The sequence below is a fragment of the Heterocephalus glaber genome, unplaced genomic scaffold (assembly GCF_053883595.1).
Source record: "Heterocephalus glaber isolate CG9 unplaced genomic scaffold, H.glaber_assembly_v1.0 deba00001600, whole genome shotgun sequence".
NCBI classification, from domain to species: Eukaryota; Metazoa; Chordata; class Mammalia; order Rodentia; family Bathyergidae; genus Heterocephalus; species Heterocephalus glaber.
This window is the reverse complement of record NW_028258372.1, coordinates 14,193,630-14,216,008: the sequence shown is the minus strand read 5'-3', so window position 1 is coordinate 14,216,008 and position 22,379 is coordinate 14,193,630. Positions and strand designations below refer to the sequence as shown.

Sequence of the window (22,379 nt, the reverse complement as noted above, 5' to 3'; positions counted from 1 at the left end):
AATTTGGGAAAAGAAAAAAAACAGGAAAGTGGCTACAGCACAAAGAGTTCTGCAATGCAGCACTATAGAGTTTCACAGGCAAGAAGAATAGCTTTTGAAAAGTCTATTAATGTTTTCAGACATAAGAGTGATGAAATTGTTTAGCTCAAGTGCCACTGAGTCTTGCCTAGATGATTTCACTAGCCTAAATTAACTGTCCTGCTTCCTCCCAATTTTCCCTCTGAGTCAACCTCCAGAATGATTGCCTTGATTCACAAGTCTGACCATGCCCTTCCTCTGGTCAAAATTATTCTATAGTCTCTCATCACTTACAGAACTAAATCTTGCCTCCAAAACCCAATATCTAAAGCTCCCTCAGTTTTTTCTACAGAATTATTCCTGTCCCAAGGCATGGTTTTAAATCTTGGAGGAGGCTTCTTTTCAATAGTCTCCATGGTAGGGAGCACAACTGGCTTTTAGGCTGTTGGGAGCAGGGATATACAACTGCTGGAATGACAAAGAACCATCTGTCTAAAATACCAGGACACCCACTGAGAAAAAGCCTAACTTTACAGCTTCATTTGCTACTCCTTCTTCTCTCACGTCCACCACTCGAGCCTCCTTGACTGGTCTTATTTCTAACCACTGTGCCTGTGTGCACTCCAGGCTAATCTGAAACTCCCTGATCTTTTCCCTCTCAATCCTTCAAAACCTAGAGTAAACTATGCCTATTTTCCGGTCAACATTACCTCCTCCCACTTCTGTGCTACCACCGCACTGAGCTTATACTTGTGCTAAAACATATTATATTCTGCACCATATTACTGCATTGTCTTTGTATAATGTCTTTTTATAATGCATTCCTTTAGAATAGGGACCATCTTTTCAGCTTTTTGTACACCAAACACTGAGCACTCATTTAGTGCTTAGTACTTCATAGGTCTGTTGATTTTCATTGATTAAATTTTTATTTTTGAATATTTTTTTCTATCACTACATATGAGCACATCCTAAATTTTTTTAAAAAACTAAGATTTAGTATATAAAGTCTTACTTTATTAGTTTTTCATAAGCAAAAATCTGTTTGAAAAAATTTTAAAATGGTTGATTTCCAGACCTTAAAATACTTAAATACTTTCAAAAGGAAGAGCCAAAAGGAATTAGTATTCCAAAAATCACAAAGAAAAAGAAAATGTAATTTTTTGGTGTTACCCAGTGAAATCTTTGTGTACACATGGCTCCCCAACTGACTTAACTTTACAAATTTCACTTGAATTTAACTCAACTTTCAAAAAAAATTTTTAAGTCACCTTTGGACTGGGATGAAACATGGAAAATTTCAAGTCAAAGTAAGATTTTTTTTCTCAGAAGTCAAACGAAAACAAGTATTGGCGGGAGCATTCTACCACCTCTACCATAGGATGGGTCACTGCCAGCACCATACTTGTTGATGAGACATTTGGCAAAAAGCTTTCTCCAGAAATAGTCTGTGACTTTATTTTGCTAAAGATTTCATCTGTAAAGATTTTCTTTTCCAGTTACAAAGTTCCCCCAAGAGGGATATAGCTGCTCTTTGGAAACCTGTGAAGTATTGGCAAGTCTTGCCCTGTTTACCATGGAAACTTGTGCTTGGATAGAATTACAGCATATGACCTGGTGCAAACATAGATGGATGTTTGATGCTTGCTATTTTCTTTCCGTGTTGGTTTGGAAATTATAAATCAAAGAACCGGGTCAAATAACCTTGATCTTTTCAGTTCATGCATTCATTGTGGCATGGGGTCATACCTGCACAGACTTGAAAACACATTTGCAGATGACAGAACATGTGTTATGATTAAGATATATGGGTTTGGTTCTGATTAATCTGCATAATGTTTTCTGAAAAGGGAGCCAACTGTTTCTAACCACAGATCAGTGAATGTCTATTTACCTGTTGTTTTCTTCTTGAGGAGTTCTAAAATATCATATGGCTTTGAAATTGCATTGATAAGGTTTTTTTTAATAAAAGAAATTAACTAACCCTGCCTGCAAGCAGATATTATCTGCCTTCTTCTAAGTAACTCATTAAAGCATCTGGCCCAGGATTGTTTAAAAGACTTGCTTTCATGTCTTTGAGAAATAGTTAACAGTCTAGGTCAGGACCTCACCACTACTTGCCAGGGTTACTGCAACAATTTCTAACTTGATCCCAGACTACATACCACATTCTGAACCCATTTGTCACACTCCTACTGGTACTGTCACTCAAAAACCAGATCTGATAGTGCCAATCCTCTGGTTAAAACCCTTCGAAGGTTTGAGTGGGGCTTTTAGGAACAAGTGTCAAATTAGAATGAGATTCAGAGCTCTGTCCATGCCCTACCCTTTCTTGCCTCAGCTATTGCCAGTTTATATTCCAGTTGCACTATGCCACACATCGTTCTCCAAGACTGTGGTGAGCCCTCTGCCTTTAAGCCAACTGCTCCCATGCCTGCAATGAAAGAATTCCCTCCCCTTTCCATAGGCTTGAACCTATGTGCCTTCAGCTCATGTGCCACTTTCTGCAGAAACCAATCTGGATTGTTTCATCCAGTGACAGTTGTGCATCTTTCTAGGAGAGCAGCTATTGCTCAGAATTGTACTTGAATAGACTTGTCATTGTCTGCATTTTCTGCTGGCATGAAAGTTCCAAGAGACCATCCATAATTATCCAGACCCTAACAAACATCCTGGTAAGTAGAAGATACTCAATTGAAATGGGTTCAATTATGAAGGAAAAAAAGGGTAACTGAAGGAAATAAAATCTTTGTGTGTGTTACATTATTCCTTTTTAAAATTATACCTTTAGACACTGATATCCATTAATTTCCCTTTTTGAAAGGCTCTCAACGTTTAGGAATCATTTTTCCCTTTCTACAATTTTGAGAAAATTTAAGAAACAAGTTGAACTCAAAGTTTAGTCAAGCTAAAAAGAACTTAATATTGACATAAACCATTCAAGAATTTAGTATTAATTTATTCAGGTTGTCATCATTCAAACAATTGTGTGAGCCTTTGAGCTTTTCACATTATATTGACCAATCCAACACATGCAAAATAACTATGCCAAACCTAGTTTGTGATCAATAGGCCTCTTTCGAATTGTCCCAAGGATGCTATTAATTTTGAGAATAAAATCATTTTAAATTCACTTGAATACAAAAGAATTAACATTAGTGATCTCCTTGAGCATTTTTGTTGAAAAGTATGTTATTAACATGAACCAGCAACAGGATTTGCAAATTTCTCTCAATGTGAAAAATTTGCTTGCAGAGTTTGTGACTTGTCATTTGTTTTCTTATATTTCTGTGTTTGCATTGACAGCTCAAATAACCCAATCTTTTATTCTTGTAGCAATAAACCCAGCTTGAAACCAAATCTTGTACTACCTGACATCTTCCAACTAAGCTCCAAAGGATGAAGTGATTGAAATCAACATTGTGTGCAGAAAAAAATCTACAGGGATTTAGAGGATTAGGGATTTAGCTCAGTGGTTCCACCTCCTGCCTTGCAGGCATAAGGTCCCAAGTTCGATCCCTGGTACCAAAAACAGAAAACAAAAAAACAAAAAACAAAAAACAAAAATCTATAGAGTATAATAAACTTTTTAGCCCCAAAATGTAGTCTCTCTTCCCTGGCACAGCCAGTATGCATCAACGTCTGGTCAAAGTCTGAAATTACTTTAATACACAGGAGACACAGTAACAGAGAAGAGGTAATTCGCTGACTTAAATTCACATTAGCTATTTCTCTTTTTGTCAGTCTCTCTTCTCTAGTAGTTAGGTTTAAATAAACTGTTTATTCACAATGGAAAAAATCTTCTGAGCTAACATAATCCATATATTCATCGAATGAGAAAATATATTATGGAATATTTGAGATGAATATATTTGTCAGAGATGAGTTTTTAGGAGGGGTTATCATTGTTATTTGTTTGTTTTTGAGGTATAGAATTGGAGAAATGATACTTATTTTTCTAAAGTGTGTTTAGTTATTTTTACAAAACAACTGAAAAGTGATTAAATCTTGTAGATCAAAATGGTACTTTTTTCTAAATTGTACTTGGTCATTTTTATGAAAACAATTGAAAAGTGATTGAAACTATGTGGATTTCAATGAAAGTCAATTTTAGTGAAACACAGGAAAAATAATAAAATGAATTTAAATGTGATTAGAAAACACTTTATGAACAACAAAAAAGAATTCTTAAAGATTTCACATGGATGAGCTTGTCAAAATTAGCCTTTGGGCACTTAGAAATTAAATATAGTATATACTGTAGCAGTCCTAAACTCCAAGAGTCACCAATTACTTCCAAGGTATCATAACATTTTAAAAACTAAATTTATATTTACCTTGAAATTTCTGAAGTAAAAATGGGGCAGTAACGTTCCTTAACACAAAACATAGCTAAACAGTCCTCAAGCATAGAGTATCCGCTTCTACTTTATGTGAAGCAGGGATGTAGGTGTTCCTCCACAGAGAGTTCTGGAAAAACCCCATTGGTCAGGAAAGTGGACAACAGAGTCTCATGTCTTCAAGAACTTAAGTGTTTAGAGTTTTGTAGAACTTCCCCAAATGAGCTAATTGGGCCAGACATTCAACATGTTTCATAGACTCCCATACAGAGCTTTCTAGATTTATGCGTATGCCATAATCTTATGGGAACTTAGAAAAAAGCGAAGGAAAGAAAGAATGGAAACCAGAATCATACTGACCTTAAATAAATCTGCAGAGGCCTCCTGTCCATGGGTTTGTCAGGCTTACCTCTCCTGAGCCCTAGTTGGAGAACCCATCTTGCACAGTCAGACACGATTTATGCAGGCAGGAAGGGAAACGGTTTTGTTCATCCTGTGAACTGAAGGGTCTTAGTACCAGGTCAGTCATTCTATCTCATTTTTTTCCAGCTATTAAATTTTTCCCTTCTTCGCCTCCTCTCTCCATAGATTAGGTCTCTTAGAGCCTAGTCAGTAATGAGATAAGTTCTTTCTACTGCATCCTAAACAATAATTTTCATGACATGTAATGATAGAGGTTTTGATTGTTTAATTACCAGCATTTAATCATATGCATTTTCTGTGGTTTCTATGCTTGTTTTCTGCCTTACAAGAAGTATGCCCTTTTTATTTCAAGTTACTGCTGAATGTCTCTTGTGGAATATAGAGGTGTGTGAAATTTATAAATATCAGCATGGTTAGTTCATTGATTCGAGGTGTTTTAACGATTATGAATGATGAGTTACAAATTGGCTAGTGAGTCCCAAGACTTATTTTGTAATACCTTGGCCAACTGTCACCAATTAAGTCAAAGAATATCATAAAATTCTTAAAACTAAATCAATTTGGATTTACTTTTAAATTTCTGAGGTAAATTTTCATTTTTAATGGTTTTAATCTCTTTTTAAACTTATTTTTTTAGTATATGTTTGCAGCACATAAAACTTACATTCATTGTGGGGAATTGCTACATGTTCATAACACAATTCCACCTACCCCCACCCCCTTTTTTTCTTTAATATTTTTGCCAGCATCATATTCATTTCTTTATTTGAAAAACCACTATTAAATTGAATATCCTAAATACTGATTAACACCCAGAATAACAGGCCAAAAATACACAAAACACATAAGACCATTATAGTATATCAAGATACTCTTTTAGATACGTTGTCCACGCTAGATTATAATAATTTTTTTTCTCTCTCCTTTTTTCCTATTGTCTGTGCTTTATTTTGCACTTTATTTTTGTATTGGGTTTCTCATATAAGAGGAACCATGCAATGTTAAGCTTGTGACTCTAATTCACTTAAGATTATGGTCTCCAGGTGCATCTATTTTTCTACAAATGACTTAAGTTTATCCTTCTTTATGGCAGAGTAGTACTCCATTGTGCATAAATGTCACATTTTCTTTATCCATTCATCTATTGATGGACATGGAGGCTGCTTCAAATATTTACCTAGTACGAATTGTGCTGTAATAATCATGGGTATGCATACATCACAGTGATATGCTGTCTTTTCACTTTTTCTAGAAGATACCTAGAAGAAGAATAGGTGGGTTAACTGAGATTTCTATTTTTAGCCACACTGATTTTATAGTGGATGTACCATTTCATACTCCCATCAACAACACAGAAGGATTCCTTTTCTATTGCAGCCTCTCCAGCATTTGTTGTTTGATTTCTTGAAGATAGCTATTCTTCCTGGAGTAAGATGGGATCTCAGTGTTGTTTTAATTTCCATTTCTAGAATGGTCAGTGATATTGAAAATTTTTTCATGGATTTTTTGGCCATTTTTACTTCTTCATCTGAGAAATGTCTATCCATTAGATATGGCCATTCCCCACCCCATTAAGTTTATTGGTACATTTTCAGTATAAAATACAGTTACATTCATCATTGGGATCTTGTACCATTACATGAGTACCTTGGTTCTTTTTTTCCCCTTCCCTTGCATGCCCTTCACCTCCTCCACCCTTCCCTATTTGCAAAGACTTTGTTTCCATTTTTTTCCTTTTCTCATATTTTTTCTTTTCCTTTTTTTCCCTTCCCCTACCCTTCCCACTTCCCCTGCTCCTTTAGACCTTTTCTTCCTGTTACACAATATCAATTATACAATTTTTAAATTACAATATCAAGAACTAGGAGACATTAGCACAGATTTTACAGAATTTAAAAGGATATAGAAAGTATATTTCAAAAATCTGTTTTGAAATAAATTGAACAACTTCTAAGAAGTAACTTGGAAGACAAATTAATGAAACTAACTCTGGAGGAAATATAAAATTTGAATAGCACCTATTAAAGAAAGTATATTCCTAGCTTGAAAACCTACCTATATGACAACAGCAGGCTCATAAACATTTTAACTGAGAAATTATATCAAACAATTAAAGCAGAAAAAAGAAGGAACACTTCTCCCCTCATTTTAGGAACTCAACATTGTGCTAATCCTAAAACTGGATAAAGATAATAGAAGAAAAAAGTATGAACATAGATAGAAATTTGTTTAACAAAACAAACTATCAGAAGTCAGATGTGGCAGGATGTAGAAAGTGGTTTTGTTATAGGGTTGGCAGTGTTGGTTCATCATTGGAAGATTCACCCCCAAAAGTCATCATTTTAACAGAGGAAAGGAAAAATCCATATGATCCTGTCACTAGTTGGAGAAAAAGTATTGGACTAAATTCTACAGCTGTTCATGGTAAAAGCTATCAGGAGACCAGAAGTAGAACAGAACCTTCTCAACGGATTAAAGACATGTACTCCATACTTCCAGCGAGAACGCCTTATATGAATGGAGAAGATACAATGCTTTCTCCTTAAGGTGGGGAACAAGGGCAGATATGCTTACTCTTCATCTGTCCATTAAACTTTGAAACCTAGGCCCCACCAAATTAGTCTGGAAATAAAATGACACAATTAGGATAGGATTGGCAAGGTAGAAGCAAAATCTTTATATGTAGATGAAATGATCATCTCCAGAGAAAATACTAAGAAATCTCTAGGAGCCCCTAGAACTTGTACTTGAACTTAGCAGGATTAGAAAACACAAGGTATATATAAAAATTCAGGTCTGTGAATACTTGCTATAAACAAAGAATTGGATATTGAAATTTAAAAGTTATGTAGGAGAACAAAGGACCTAGAAAAGTTAAAAAAAAACAGTGCTGGAAGACGTTTAGTACCTAATTTTAAGACTTCTTCTAAAGCTATAGTAATCAAGGCAGTGTTGGTGTAAGGAAAGACATACAGATCACTGGAATAAAACAGAATCTAGAAATAGAACCACACATATATGGTCCACTGAGTTTTGAAAGATTATTTAACAGTAGCATTTTATAGAATATAAACTCAATTCAAGAGCCGAGGAAGAGATAGTGTTTTCAGCAAACGGCACTAGAACACCTGGTATCCATATATAAAAAATTAACCTCAACTCTTTTTTTCCATACATGAAAATAACTTGAAGGGATCTATGAACCTAAATAAGAAAGCCTAAAAGTATAAAACTTTAAGAAGAAATTATAAGGGAAAATGTTTATGAATTCAGGGTAGGCAAGAACTACCTAGGATACAAAAGACATGGTGTATAAAAGAAAAAAATTGATAAATGAGATTCCATCAAAATTTAGAAGTTTAAATGACATCATTAAAATGAAAAGTAGTCCTTAAACAGACCATATTTACCATGCATACAACCTATGACCAGAATATATAAAGAACTCTTACAGCTCATTAATAGACAACCCAATTAAAAAGTAGACATAAGAAGATGATAAATAGCCAATATAGCCCAAGGAAAGGTGTGCAACTCTAGAATCAGAAAAATACTAATCAGTTCAATAACAAGACTGAATTACGCACTCATTAGGGAGATGAAGCTAAAAGTTTTAAAAGCCTTGTCATGACTTTTTCTTTTTGTTGGATTCTCCCACTTTGCATTTAATGTCATGCCCAATGGATTCATTCTGCTGGGTTTCCTGGGGTTGTGATCCTCATTGTCTTTTCCTAGGGTATTGTCTAAAATATTTTAGAGTGCCGGTTTGGTATTCATGAAGTTCCTGAGGTGCTCTTTATTATGAAAGTATCTTATTTCTCCATCAATTTTGAAAGATAGTTTTGCAGGGTACATCAATCTGGGTTGGAGGCTGTTTTCCTTTAGGACATGAAATACATCACTCCAAGCTCTTCTTGTCTTGAGGGTTTGCATTAAGAAGTCTTCTGGGATTCTGATGGGCTTTCCTTTGCATGTGAGTTGTTTCTTTTCTCTCATTGCTTGTAGAACTTTGTTCTTCTGTTGGATTTCTGGAATCCTGTTATATGCGTATGTGTAGATTTTTTTTTAATCAAGGCTAGCTGGAGTCCTATATGCCTCACTTATCTGTATGTCAAGTTCTTTTCCCCTCCTTGGGAAGTTTTCTGCCATTACTTCTGTGAACAGCTTTTTTATGTCATCTGCACTCTCTTCTGTTTCTTCATTGACTCCAATCAGTCATGTTATTCTTCTTTGCATTGTCTAGCAGCTGCTGGATTGATTTCTCAGGTTTCTTTACTATTTTATAGAAATTTTTTTTTTCCTGGTCACTAATTGCAATCTTTTCTTCTATATCTGAAATTCTATCCTCACATTGGTTCATTCTGCTGCAAAGACTTTCAATGGAGTTTTTAATCTCCTGGAAATCTGTTTGCATCTGTTTTATGGATTCCATTTGTTTCCTATGTTGGGATTCTATCATGTTCCTCAGATTCTCTATTTTTTTTATCTGTGTCCTCTCTAGATTTACTAATTGTGTCTTGCACCATGAGCAAAATCTTTGCTGTTATCTGAGTAATTATTTCTGATTTCATTTTTCCCAGATCCTCTTTTGTTGCCAGTTCAGAGAGTCCAGGTAGTTGAGTATCAGATTGTTCCATCTCGTTTCCCTTTGTGGTTGCTGTAGGTGATCCAGAAGTCTGCATTTGAGGCTTGTTTATGTGTCTTCTCATTTCCATGGCGGGGGGGGGGTACTTCTGGCGCCCACGCGGCTCACCTTCTCTGCCCTAGGAGCTTGGGATGGTGGCAGGGGAGCTTGCTTCTGGGTGCTGGGGAGATATGGCCATTTTTAAATTTGGTCTTTAAGTTTTGAAGTCTAACTTTTTAAATTCTTTATACAATCTAGAGTTCTTTGTCTGAGAAGTAGCTGGCAAAAATTTATTCCCATTCTGTAAGTTCTCTCTTCACTCTGTTGGTGGCTTCCTTTGCTGTGCAGAAGCATTTGTTGATTCTTGGTATTATTTTTTGTGCCACTAGGGTTCTGTTCAGAAAACCTTTGCTGATGTCTATATCTTCAAGAGCTTTACCTATTTTATCTTGCAGCAGATTGTTTCTCTTTTAATATTTAGATCTTTGATCCATTTTTATTTTAGTTTATTGTAATTTTGAGAGATATGGGTGTAGGTTCAATCTTAAGCATGTTGATAGTCGTTTTCCAAGCACCATTTGTTTTTTGTTGTTGTTGTTGTTGTTGTTGTTGTTTTCCCCCCATTAAGTTTATTGGTACATTTTAGGTATAAAATACATTTGCATACATCATTGGGATCTTGTACTATTACTTGAGTATCTTAGTTCTTATTTTTTCCCCTTCCCCTGCCCTCCCTTCACCCCCTCCACCCTTCCCTATTTGCAAAGATTTTGCTTCCATTTTTTTCCTTTTCTCATATTTTTTCTTTTCCCTTCTTTCCTTTCCCCTACCCCTCCCACTTCTCCTGCTCCTTTAGACCTTTACATCCTATTACTCAATACCAATTATACATTTTAAAATTAAAATATCAAGTTCTAGGAGACATTACCACAGATTTTACAGAATTTAGAAGGATATAGAAAATATATTTCAAAAATCTGTTTTGAAATAAATTGGACAACTTCTAAGAAGTACCTTGGAAGACAAATTAATGAAACTAACTCTGGAGGAAATATAAAATTTGAATAGCACCTATTAAAGAAAGTATATTCCTAGCTTGAAAACTTACCTATATGACAACAACAGGCTCATAAACATTTTAACTGAGAAATTATATCAAACAATTAAAGCAGAAAAAAGAAGGAACACTTCTCCCCTCATTTTAGGAACTCAACATTGTGCTAATCCTAAAACTGGATAAAGATAATAGAAGAAAAAAATATGAACATAGATAGAAATTTGTTTAACAAAACAAACTATCAGAAGTCAGATCTGGCAGGATGTAGAAAGTGGTTTTGTTATAGGGTTGGCAGTGTTGGTTCATCATTGGAAGATTCACCCCCAAAAGTCATCATTTTAACAGAGGAAAGGAAAAATCCATATGATCCTGTCACTAGTTGGAGAAAAAGTATTGGACTAAATTCTACAGCTGTTCATGGTAAAAGCTATCAGGAGACTAGAAGTAGAACAGAACCTTCTCAACAGATTAAAGACATGTACTCCATACTTCCAGCAAAAATGCCTTATATGAATGGAGAAGATACAATGCTTTCTCCTTAAGGTGGGGAACAAGGGCAGATATGCTTACTCTTCATCTGTCCATTAAACTTTGAAACATAGGCCCAAACCAAAATAGTCTGGCAATAAAATGAAACAATTAGGATAGGATTGGCAGGGTAGAAGCAAAATTTTATATGTAGATGAAATGATCATATACAGAGAAAATACTAAATCTCTAGGAGCCCCTAGAACTTGTATTTGAATTTAGCAGGATTAGAAAACACAAGGTATATATAAAAATTCAAGTCTATGTATACTTGCTATAAATAAAGAATTGGATATTGAAATTTAAAAGTTATGTAGGTGTACAGAGGACCTAGAAAAACAAAAAACAAAAAAACAAAAAACAGTATTGGAAGACATTTAGTACCTAATTTTAAGACTTCCTCTGAAGCTACAGTAATCAAGACAGTGTTGGTGTAAGGAAAGACATAGATCATTGGAATAAAACAGAGAATCTAGAAATAGAACCACACATATATGATCCACTGAGTTTTGAAAGATTATTTATCATTAAAATTTTATAGAATATAAACTCAATTCAAGAGTGGAGGAAAAGATAGTGTTTTCAGCAAACGGCACTAGAACACCTGGTATCCATGTATAAAAAATTAACCTCAACCCTTTATTTTCATGCATAAAAATAACTTGAAAGGATCTAAGAACCTAAATATGAAAGCCTAAAAGTATAAAACTTTAAGAAGAAATTATAAGGGAAAATGTTTATGAATTCAGGGTAGGCAAGAACTACCTAGGATACACAAGACATGGTGTATAAAAGAAAAAAATTGATAAATGAGATTCCATCAAAATTTAGAAGTTTAAATGACATCATTAAAATGAAAAGTAGTCCTTAAACAGACCATATTTACAATGCATATAACCTATGACCAGAATATATAAAGAACTCTTACAGCTCATTATTAGACAACTCAATTAAAAAGTAGACACAAGAAGATGATAAATAGCCAGTACAGCACAAGGAAAGGTGTGCAACTCTAGAATCAGAAAAATACTAATCATGAATAATAACAAGATTGAATTATATACTCATTAGGGAAATGAAGTTAAAAGTTTTAAAAGCTTTGTCATGACTTTTTCTTTTTGTTGGGTTCTCCCCCTTTGCATTTAATTTGTCACGCCCAACAGATTCATTCTGCTGGGCTTCCTGGGGTTGTGATCCTCATTGTCTTTTCCTAGGGAATTGTCTAAAATTTTTTGGAGTGCTGGTTTGGTATTCATGAAGTTCCTAAGGTGCTCTTTGTCATGAAAGTATCTTATTTCTCCATCAATTTTGAAAGATAGTTTTGCAGGGTACATCAGTCTGAGTTGGAGGCTGTTTTCCTTTAGGACATGAAATACATCACTCCAAGCTCTTCTTGTCTTGAGGGTTTGCATTGAGAAGTCTTCTGTGATTCTGATGGGCTTTCCTTTGTATGTGATTTGTTTCTTTTCTCTCATTGCTTGTAGAACTTTGTTCTTCTGTTGGATTTCTGGAATCCTAACTATTATATGCCTATGTGTACAGTTTTTTTGATCAAGACTAGTTGGAGTCCTATATGCCTCACTTATCTGTATGTCAAGTTCTTTTCCCCTACTTGGGAAATTTTCTGCCATCACTTCTGTGAACAGCTTTTTTATGTCATCTGCATTCTCTTCTGTTTCTTCATTGACTCCAATCAGTCTCATGTTATTCTTCTTTGCATTGTCTAGCAGCTGCTGGATTGATTTCTCATGGTCCCTTACAATTTTAAAGCAGTTTTCTTTTCCTGGTCACTAATTGCAATCTTATCTTCTCTATCTGAAATTCTGTCCTCACATTGGTTCATTCTGCTGCTTAGACTTTCAGTGGAGTTTTTAATCTCCTGGAAATCTGTTTGCATCTGTTTTATAGATTCCATTTGTTTTCCATGTTGAGATTCCATCATGTTCCTCAGATCCGCTATTTTTTTTATCTGTGTCCTCTCTAGATTTATTCATCATGTCTTGCACTATGGGCACAATCTTTGCTGTTATCTGAGAAATTATTTCTGATTTCACTTTTTCCAGATCCTCTTTTGTTGCCAGTTCAGGGAGTCCAGGTGATTGAGTATCAGATTGTTCCATCTTATTTCCCTTTGCAGTTGCTGTAGGTGACCTGGAAGTCTGTTTTTGAGGCTTATTTACATGTCTTCTCATTTCCACGGGGTGGGTGGAGGTGCTTCTCGCATCCACGCAGCTCACCTTCTCTGCCCTAGGAGCGTGGAATGACAGTGGGGGAGCCTCTTCTTGGGTGCTGGGATTGGCTCACCTTCTCTTCCATAGGAGCCTCCAGCACCAATTGTTAAAGAGGCTATCTTCCAGCAAAAGTATTTAGCCCCTTTGTCAAAGATAAGGTAGCTGGGTGTACCTGGAGTTGTTTCTGCATCTTCTATTCTGTCCCATTTATCCACAAGTCTGTTATATTGCCAATAGCATGCTGTTTTTATCACTGTGGCTTTTTACTATAACTTGAAGTCCCAATTGTGGTGCCCCTTGCCTTGACCTCTAGATTTCTTCTGGTTTAATATGAATTTTAGTATTGCTTTCTCCAGTTCTGTGAGTGTTATGTTTTGGGTCTGGATGTCTCCCCAAAGCCTCATGTGGTCACAGGTGGGTAAATCTATAGTGTGTGATGCTAGGATTAAGGGCATGTGATTACTAAACCACTACACATGTGTGATTGTTTTGGCACCAGCTTAATCCCAGTCATCTGAATAAGACAAAAGGGGCAGAAAGACACTGTTAAGGCCCTTTTGTTAGCTTCTGGCCACCATGAACTGTTTCTCCCCTGCAAGGCCTGTCTACCACACCACCCTGCCTTGTAGCCAGCCAATTACGGATTGAAACCTCAATGAACTGTAAGATAAATAAACCTTTCCCCTTTTAACTTTGGCTGTCAAATATTTTGTCTCAATAACAAGAGAAAAGTAACTAACACAGAATTTTGTGCCAGAGAAGTGAGATTTTGCTGTGATATTACCTGCCCATTTGGCTCAAGAGCCTTTGGAACTGGCTTGTGGGAAGGGGAAGATTTAGGAAAGATTCAGAGATGCCAGCTGAAAAAGTAGAGCTGAAACACCTTAGGCTGTTCTGTATGGGAGATTCTGGTCAGAGCTCAGAAGACCATAAATCCAGTAGAGACCAGGCTCAGAAGATTTCTGCTGGGAAGCAGAACTGCATTGGCTGCTGCACTCCAGATGATGCATGTTATGCCTTCGCAGAAAGTTTGTCTAGATTTTGCTCATGTCCAGAGACTTTCCCTGAGACTGAGATTAAGAGTAGTGGACTAATTAATCTGGCAAAAGATATTTCAAAGCAGTCTGTTGTTGAGGCAGTGGCATGGTTATTGTTGGGGGTTTTTAGCCATATTTATGTTGAGAATCAAGAGCAAAGAGCCCAGCAGAATGATTTTAAATGTTTTGAGTTAGGCCAGAAAGGAAACTCCAGTAAAGTTGCAGCCTGTAAAGGTAGAGCAGAGGAGATCTTGATTGCTGAGAAGGAACAGGAGAATAGAAAAGATTGCCTGAGGGAATCACAAGAAGCCACAGTACTCCACTCTTTTCAGCCTCAAAATTGCAAAAGTGAAAGACTTTGGTTTGAGAAGAGAGCCCTAGAGCACCATGTTCCCAAATGGCGGTGGCATCGAAAATTTATTCCTTGGGATTTGGTTCATCGGAACTTGACCCCTATAGCCAAGAGAGAGTGAAAAATAGCTACTGCACTAGCTGGCAGCAGACCACATGGTACTCATTTTAAGGGCATGAAAAGTGCAAGAGGTGTGCAGTCAGGAAGGCTTCCACACAGATTTCAGAAGGCTTGGGTGAGCAGGCAGTGTGCCACTGAGAGGCCAAAAGCTGTGAGCGTGAAGACAAAGGTGCAGTGGAGACCAAAGAAGTTTGGAGAATCCAGGAGCATGGATCATCTGAGGAAAACTTCAAGGAAGGAGCAGAACTGGCCCAAGAGAGAAGCCATGGGAGCTAAAACCACTGGCAGTGCCATAGGGCAGAGTCACCCAAGCCCTTTGGAGTTCACATTTTGCCACAGATTACCTCAGATGTTAGACATGAAACTACAGGATTTAATGTTTGCACTGCTGGATTTTGGACTTGCTTTGGTCTTGGAATGGAAATGTCTATCTTGTGCCATTGAATGTTGAAAGTGTTTAACTTTCTTTTCATTTGTACAGGGACTTTCACCTAAGAGTTGGCCTTAAATCTCAGAGGAGATTTTGGACTTAGACTTTTCAGCAGTGATGAAACTGTTAGGAATTTGGCAACTCTTAGAGACAGACTAAATGCCTTTCATGTAAATGAATGTACATGAGTCTTTGGGGGGCTAGGGGCTGAATGCTATAGTTTGTGTCTAGATGTCCCCGCAAAGCCTCACGTGGTCATAAGCTTTTGCAGAGGTATCTTGATCTAGAGTTATGAAGCTGGAATTGATTTATGGTGGGGCTAGGGCTGAGAACACTAGGATTAAGGGCATGAGTGCCCTAAGTAGTCTGAATAAGATAAAAAGGGCAGAAAGATGCTGTTAAGGTTCTTTGTTGCTTTTGCTACCTTTTGGCTGCCATGAATTGTCTCTTCTCTGCAATGCTCCTCTGCCATGTGCCACTCTGCCTTGGAACCAGCCAATTATGGATTGAAACCTCTAAGAACTGTGAGCTAAAAAAAACCCTTTCCCCTTTAACGTTGGGTCTTGGGTATTTTGTCTCAGTAATGAGAGAAAAGTAACTAACACAGTGAGGAATTTGATGGGTATTTTGATTGGGATTGCATTAAATCTCTATAACAATTTTGAAAATATAGCCATTTTAAATATACTCATTCTGCTTATCCAGGGTAAGGGGATATCTTTCCATTTTCTGATGTGCTCTTTGATCTCCTTTTTCAGAACAGTTTTCATTGTAGAGGCTTTTCACTTCCTTGGCTAGGTCATTTCCTGAGTATGTCATTTTGTTGATGCTATTATGAAAAGTATTGTTTCCCTAACTTCTCTCAATGAGTTTGTTATTGATATGCAGGAACACTATTAATTTTTGAGAGTTGACATTATATCCTATTACACTACTACGTTTGGTTACTAATTTTAGAAGTCTTTTGGTAGTGTTTTTGAATTTTCTATATAGAGGATCATGTCATCTGAAAATAACAATAACTTCTTCCTTTCCTACCCATATCCCTTTACTTTCTCTTGTCTAATTGCTCTGGCTAATATTTTAAGAATTATATTGAACAGGAGTGGTTATAGCAGACTTCCTTGTTTTGTTTCCAATGTTAGAGAGAAAGTTTTCAATTTCTCTCCATTTAGTATGATGTTGGCCATTGGTTGGCCATAGATGGCTTTTATCAGATTGAAATAAAGGCTTTCTATTCCTATTTTCTTAAAGTTTTTTATAATGAATTTTATTAAATGCTTTTTCTACATCTATTGAGGTATTCATGTGATTTTTGTTCTTGCATCTGTTTATGTGGTGTATTACATTTAGCACTTGGTGTATGTTGCACCATCCCTGAATTACTGAATAAATTCTACTTGGTCATGATGTATGATCTTTTTGATGATTTACTGCATCCTGTTTGCCAGTACCTTATTGAGGATTTTTGCTTCTATGTTCATTGAAGACATTAGCCTGTAGTTCTCTTTTTTGGTTGATTCTTTTTCTGGATTTGGAATCCAGGTAATGCTTGCTTCCAGGAATGACTTTGGGAGTACTACCTCCTTTTTAATTACATTAAAGAGTTTGTGGAGTATTGCCATTAGATCTTCTCCAAATTTCTTTCTTTCTTTTTTTTTTCTTAAATTCTTTTATTGGTACATTTTAGGTATACAACACATTTACAATTCTCATTGGGAACTTGTACCTTTACATGATGCATCTTGGTTCTTATTTTTTCCCCATTCCTAGCCCTCCACCTTTCCCTATTTACAAAGACCTTATTTCCATTTTTTCCATTTCTCAGCATTTTTCCTTTCCCTTCTTTCCTTTCCCCTGCCCCTCCCACTAACCCTACCCCTTTGGACCTTTTTTTCCTATTTTGCATTATCAATTACTTATTCTAATCATTGGTACATTTTAGGTATACAATATAATGACATTCATCGTTGGAAATTTGCACCTTTACATAATCTCTCTTGGTTCTTATTTTTCACCCTTGCCCAGCTCTCCCTTCAACCCCTCCATTCCTCCCTATTTACAAAGATTTTGTTTCCATTTTTCCATTTTCTCATATTAATTCCATTCCCTTCTTTCTTTTCCCCTACCCCTCCCACTTCCTTCCCCTTTGCCCCTTTTCTTCCTATTTCACATTACCTATTATACATTTAGTCCTTATTTACACTTTCAGTTTCTCACACCAGAGAAACTATTCGGTATTTATACATGTGTGTCCTATTTATTTCACTGAAGAGTATTGCCTCAATGTGCATCCATTTAGCTATAAAAGTCTCTAATTTCTCATTTTTTATGGCTGAGTAGTACTCCATTTTATTAAAAAACTACATTTTTTTTTTATCTCCAGTTGATGGGCATTTGGGCTGTTTCCAAGTTTTAGCTATCACAAACTGTGCTGCTAAGAACATGGGTGCACATATATCACTGTGGTATGATTCTTTTAATTCTTTAGGGAAGATCCCCAGCAGAGGAATAGCAGGGTCAAATGGGACTTCCAGTCCTAGTTCTTTGAGGTATCTCCATACTGATTCCACAGTGGTTGTACCAGTCTACACTTCCACCAGCAGTGGAGCAGAGTTTCTCTTTCCCCACAGCTGTGCCAGCATTTGTTATTGGTTGATTGCATGATAGCAGCCATTCTTTCTGGAGTGAGATGGAATCTCAGCGTTGTTTTCATTTGCATCTCTCGAATGACCTGTGTTTTTGAACATTTTTTCATGTATTTATTTGCTATTTCTACTTTTTTGCATGACAAATGTCTGTTCATTTCAGATGCCCATTTTCGGATTGGGTCTTTAAATTTGGAAGGTCTGATCTTTTTAAGTTCTTTATAGATTCCAGATAGTAGACCTCTGTCTGAGGAACAGCAGGTGAAGATTTTTTCCCACATTATGGGTTGTCTCTTCACACTGCTGGTGGTTTCTCTTGCTGTGCAAAAGCTTTTTAATAAGAAGAGATCCCACTTGTTGATTGTTGGTGCTAGTTCACGGACAACTGAGGCTTTGTTCATAAAATCTTTTGCTACACCAATATCTTCAAGAGTTCTACCTAACCTCTATTCCAGCCGGTTCAGCATTTCTATTTTAATATTTAGATCTTTAATCCATTTTGATTTTAGCTTAGTGCATGGTGAAAGATATAGTTTTAGTTTTAATCTTTGGCAAGTTGAAACCCAATTTTTCCAGCACCATTTATTAAAGAGGCTATCTTTTCTCCGGTGAGTGTGTTTGGCTCTTTTATCAAAAATGAGGTGGCTGAGTGTGTCTGGAGTTGTTTCGGCATCTTCTAATCTGTTTCATTGGCCCTCAGATCTGTTTCTTTGCCAGTACCATGCTGTTTTTATCACAGTAGCTTTGTAGTAGAGTTGCAAGTTGGGGATTGTGATACCCCCTGCCATGTCTCTGTTACCTAGAATTGCTTTTGCTATTCTGGGTCTCTTCTTGTTCCAAATGAATTTTTGGATTGTTTTCTCAAGGTCCATGAAGTATGCTTCTGGGATCTCAATTGGAATTGCACTGAATCTATATAGCAGTTTTAGAAGTATGGCCATTTTCACTACATTAATCCTTCTTACCCAGGAGCAGGAGATGTCTGTCCTTTTTCTGATATCATCTTCAATCTCTCTTTTCAGAGTGCCATACTTTTCAGAGAAGAGGTCTTTGATTTCTTTCATTAGGCTGATTCCTAGGTATTTCAGTTGTTTGGATGCTATTGTGAAAGGAATTATTTGCCCTATTTCTCTCTCAGTGAGTCTGTCATTTGTGTAGAGGAAAGCTATTGATTTTTGTGTGCTGACCTTGTAACCAGCTACTTGACTGAATTTGGTTATTAAGTCTAGAAGACTTTAGGTGGAGTTCTTGGGGTCTTCTATATAGAGTATCATGTCATCTGCAAATAATGACAATTCGACTTCCTCATTTCCTATCTTTATTCCTTTTATTTCTTTCTCTTGTCTAATTGCCATGGCTAATGTTTCCAAAACTCTATTGAACAAGAGTGGTGATAGTGGACATCCTTGTCTTGTTCCTGATTTTAGTGTGAAGGATTTCAGTTTTTGACCATTTAGTATGATATTGGCTGTTGGTTTTTCATAGATGGCTTTTATCAGTTTGAGGTAGAGACCATCTATTCCAATTTTTTTAGGGTTTTTATCATAAATGCATGTTGGATTTTGTCAAATGCTTTTTCTGTGTCTATGGAGATAATCATATGGTTTCTGTCCTTGGCTCTATTGATATAGTGTATTACAACGATTGATTTGCATATGTTGAACCATCCCTGCATCCCTGGGATGAATCCCACTTGATCAGGGTGTATGATCTTCTTGATGATCTTCTGCATTCTATTTGCCAGTATCTTATTAAGGACTTTTGCATCTATGTTCATTAGTGAGATGGGCCTATAGTTCTCCTTTTCGGTTGTGTCTTTCTCTGCTTTGGAGATCAAGGTGATGCTTGCTTCCAGGAATAAATTTGGGAGTATTGCTTCCCTTTCAATTTCATTGAAGGGGTTAAACAGTAGTGGCAGTAGTTCCTCTCTAAATGTCTTCTAGAATTCAGCAGTGAAGCCATCAGGGCCTGGGCTTTTCTTAGGTGATAAGTTTTTAATTACATTTTCAATTTAATTGGTTGATATTGGGTCGTTTAGAATTTTTAGGTCTTCTTTGTTCAGCTTTGGTAATTCCTACGTATCTAAGTATCTGTCCATTTCTTCTGTGGTTTCCATCTTATTGACATATAGGTTCTGGAAGTAGGCATTTATGATCCTCTGGATTTCTGCTGGGTCTGTTGTAATTTCACCCTTTTCTTTCCTAATTCCATGGATTTGAGCCTTTTCTTTCCTTTTTCAGATAAGGTTGGCTAAGGATTTGTCAATTTTGTTGATTCTTTCGAAGAACCAACTCTTGGCTTCATTGATTTTTTTGTATCATTTTCTTAGTCTCCATTGCATTGATTTCTCCTCTGATCTTTATAATTTCCTCCCTTTTATGAGCTGTGGGTTTGTCCTGCTCTTCTTTTTCTAGAAGCTTGAGGTTAAGCATCAGGTTGTTTAATTGGGCTCGTTCTGTTTTTCTAATATGCGTATTCACTGCTATGAATTTCCTTCGTGAGACTGCGTTCATTGTGTCCCATAGATTCCAATATGTTGTATTGTCATTGTCATTTAATTGAAGGAACTGTCTGATTTCTTCTTTAATTTCTTCTGTGACCCATTAGTTATTCAGAAGTGTGTTGTTTGATTTCCATGTGTTTATGAAATTTTTCCATTTTCTTTTGCTATGGATCTTCAATTTCATCACACTATGGTCTGATAATATACAGGGGATAACTTCAGTTCCTTTGCAGTTACTTAAACATGTTCTATGCATGAGTATGTGGTCTATTTTGGAGAATGATTCATGTGCAGATGAAATGGATGTGTATTCTGATTTTGTGGGGTGGAAGACTCTGTAAACATTTGTTAAGTTCATTTGTTCAAGAGTTTGATTGAGTTCTAGTATTCCATTACTTATTTTTAGTCTAGTTGATCTATTTGTGACAGTGGGTTGTTGAGGTCCCCCACTATAATTGTATTAGTGCATATATGACTTTTCATGTCCATTAGTATTTGTTTTATATAGTTGGGTACACTAGTGTTTAGTGCATGGATATTTATGATTGTCATCTCTTCCTCTTGGATTTTTCTCTTTACAAGGATGTAGTGTCCTTCTTTGTCTCTCTTAATCAGTGTTGGTTTGAAATCTACTTGATCTGCAAAGAGGATAGCTACTCGTGCTTTTTTTCAGGTTCCCCTTGCATGGAGTATTGTTTTCCACCCTTTAACTTTCAGTCTATGAGTTTCCTTTCAAATTAAGTGTGTTTCTTGTATGCAGCATATTGTTGGATTTTGCTTCTTCACCCATTCTGCCAGTCTATTTCTTTTGATTGGTGAATTGAGACCATTAACATTGATGGTTATAACTGAAACCTATTGACTTGTCATTGCCATGACTTTTTCTTTTTGTTGGGTTCTCCCCCTTTACATTTAATTTCTTGTCATGCCAGATGGGTTCATTCTGCTTTGCTTCCTGGGGTTGTCATCCTCAGTGTCTGTTCCTAGGATATTGTGTAAAATTCTTTGGAGTGCTGGTTTGGTATTCATGAAGTTCCTAAGGTGCTCTTTGTCATGAAAGTATCTTATTTCTCCATCCATTTTGAAAGCTAGTTTTGCAGGGTACATCAATCTGGGTTGGAGGCTGTTTTCTTTTAGGGCTTGGAATATGTCACTCCAAGCTCTTCTTGCCTTGATGGTTTGTGTTGAGAAGTCTGCTGTGATTCTGATGGGCTTTCCATTGTATGTGATTTGTTTCTTTTCTCTAACTGCTTGTAGAACTTTGTTCTTCTGTTGAGCTTCTGGAATCTTAAGAATTACATGCCTATGTGTAGATTTTTTTTGATCAAGGCTAGTTGGAGTCCTATATGCCTCACTTATCTGTATGTCAAGTTCTTTTCCCCTGCTTGGAAGTTTTCTGCCATTACTTCTGTGAAGAGATTTTTATGTCATCTGAACTCTCTCCTGTTTCTTCTTTGACTCCAATCAGTCTTATGTTATTCTTCTTTGCATTGTCCAGCAGCTGCTGGATTGATTTCTCATGTTGCCTTATAATTTTGAAGCATTTTTTTTTCCTGGTCATGAATTGCAATCTCATCTTGTCTATCTGAAATTCTATCCTCACACTGGCTCATTCTGCTGTATAGACTTTCAATGGAGTTTTTTTATCTCCTGGAAATCTATTTGGATCCGTTTTATGGATTCCATTTGTTTCCTATGTTAGGATACTATCATGTTCCTCAGCTCCTCTCTAGATTTATTAATCATGCCTTGCACTAGGAGCACAATCTCTCCTGTTATCTGAGAAATTATTTCTGATTTCATTTTTTCCAGATCCCCTTTTGTTGCCAGTTCAGTGGGTCCAGGTTGTTGAGTATCAGAGTGTTCCTTCTCATTTCCTTTTGGGGTTGCTGTAGGTGATCTGGAAGTCTGGTTTTGAAACTTATTTATGTGTCTTCTCATTTTGGACGGGGGTTGGGGTGTGGGGGGTGCTGTTGGCCCCCATGCAGCTCACCTCCTCTGAGCTGTGAGAGGTGGGATGGGACCAGGAGTGTCGGGAGGGATGGTGGCCCAGGAGCCCCTTCCTCTG

At 36.6% G+C, this 22,379-nt stretch overlaps 1 protein-coding gene across 2 annotated transcripts in view; it reads right to left on the bottom strand.

The window, feature by feature from the left end:
• Pappa2 (pappalysin 2) overlaps positions 1 to 22,379 on the bottom strand; it is a 592,890-nt gene that overhangs the window by 487,330 nt on the left and 83,181 nt on the right. Inside the window, exon 1 of one of the 2 annotated variants that reach the window (XM_087194135.1) lies at positions 4,719 to 5,360. The exons of the other annotated variant lie outside the window; for it this stretch is intronic. The gene's annotated coding sequence lies outside the window, so the exon portion shown is untranslated. Of the gene's footprint in view, positions 1 to 4,718; positions 5,361 to 22,379 lie in introns of those variants that run through there. 2 annotated transcript variants of the gene reach the window in all.